Raw genomic sequence first — 1,463 nt, forward strand, 5'->3', positions numbered from 1 at the left:
TATTTTTCCCATCTTCTAAATATCTTTTTAATCATAAAAAATAGATGTGAAAGAAATACATGAAAAAAATGTTAAACTTAATCTTATCCATAGTTAAAACTTTTTTTAAGTAACATATAATCCCCGAGAGTATTGAGAGCAATTGATAGACATTTTCCAAATTAAAGAAAATTCGATGAATATCATATTCATTCCATAACATTTTTATAATCATTATTCTACGGGGAGAGAGAGATTTTGCCACATGGTGCTACTCATCCCATGCATGTAGTTGGGGACACACATGGGATCCAGATCCGATTAACATGCAAGTCTTTGTGTGGGAGAATAAAGCAACAAGAGAATGATCAAAGTGTCATCAATATATAAATTTTTCTTTTTATTGGATTTTTATCTTTTTTTTCGAACAGAATTAGTCAAATTGTTAAATACTTACCAACTAAAATTACACGTCACCATCATCCATCAAAGCGAACGAAACAGAAACATCACATAAATATATACACATACATACGTACACACACTTCACCACCACCAAACTAGGGCTGTTGGGAGCTTCTGGCAGCATTATCGTCGGAGCTTGCAGGGTACCCAATACCATGGCGGTTATTAGGGAACATCATGAACACCACACCAGAAAGCGCTCCGATCGCCGGCGGCAACACCTGCAACAGAACCTTCTGCTGCGTCTCAAACTTGGGTAGAAACACTGGACGGTGTTGTTGTCCAACAGTCCCAAAACGGCGAACACTAGCAGCGAGAGCAAAGCATGCACGAAGTCCCCCAACCTCAACCTGTACGCCTTCAAGTCGACGTCGACCGACGCCGGAGACGGCCATATCCCTTGGTCGTGACGATGCCATAGTGGCGGGCACCGTCGCTTCCTGTGTAAGCTATCAGTGAAACTGGCGAAGACGCAGTTAAAGGCGCAGATGATGAGGAGAGCCGCCAGCTAGGTACTTGTTGAGGACGGTACCGCAGCGGCCGTCGTTGGTGACGACGGGGTTGAGGAATTGGAAGACGAAGACGGTGCCAGTAGGGAGGAGCCTGATGAGGTTGCCGAGTCCGTTGAATGCTTTCCTGATATGCTATTATTATTGCTGCTGCTGTTGCTGCTTGTTGTGGCTGTGTCGTTACTGCTGCTGTTGTTCTTCTGAGATTTTTCCACCCATATTAATCTGAGTTTCTTTAATGCGCAATGATGATTATATATATATATATATATATATAAAGCCTACTCGATCGATCTTTTTATTACTGATGAATAATCACAACATTGTGGGGTTGTGTGTGTGGATATATACACACACACACGCGCACGCACAAGGGATGAGGAGAGGAAGAGTTGATTTCTTGTACGCAATATGAATACTTGTTTCGGTACATGTGACGGCTTAGGTTTGCTTTGCTTATGCCTTTGGACATGACGAGATCAGCTTCATTTCTAATTCAAGCTTTCACCA

The 1,463-nt window shown here is 42.2% G+C and overlaps 1 pseudogene; it reads right to left on the reverse strand.

Moving 5' to 3' along the window:
- Positions 1-232: 232 nt before the first annotated feature.
- On the reverse strand, positions 233-1,172 carry LOC129292372 (protein DMP2-like; annotated as a pseudogene).
- Between the last annotated feature and the right edge of the window lie 291 nt (positions 1,173-1,463).

Source organism: Prosopis cineraria, unplaced genomic scaffold (genome assembly GCF_029017545.1).
Source record: "Prosopis cineraria cultivar Desert tree isolate PC_DT_omini unplaced genomic scaffold, ASM2901754v1 PC14, whole genome shotgun sequence".
Taxonomy (NCBI): domain Eukaryota; kingdom Viridiplantae; phylum Streptophyta; class Magnoliopsida; order Fabales; family Fabaceae; genus Prosopis; species Prosopis cineraria.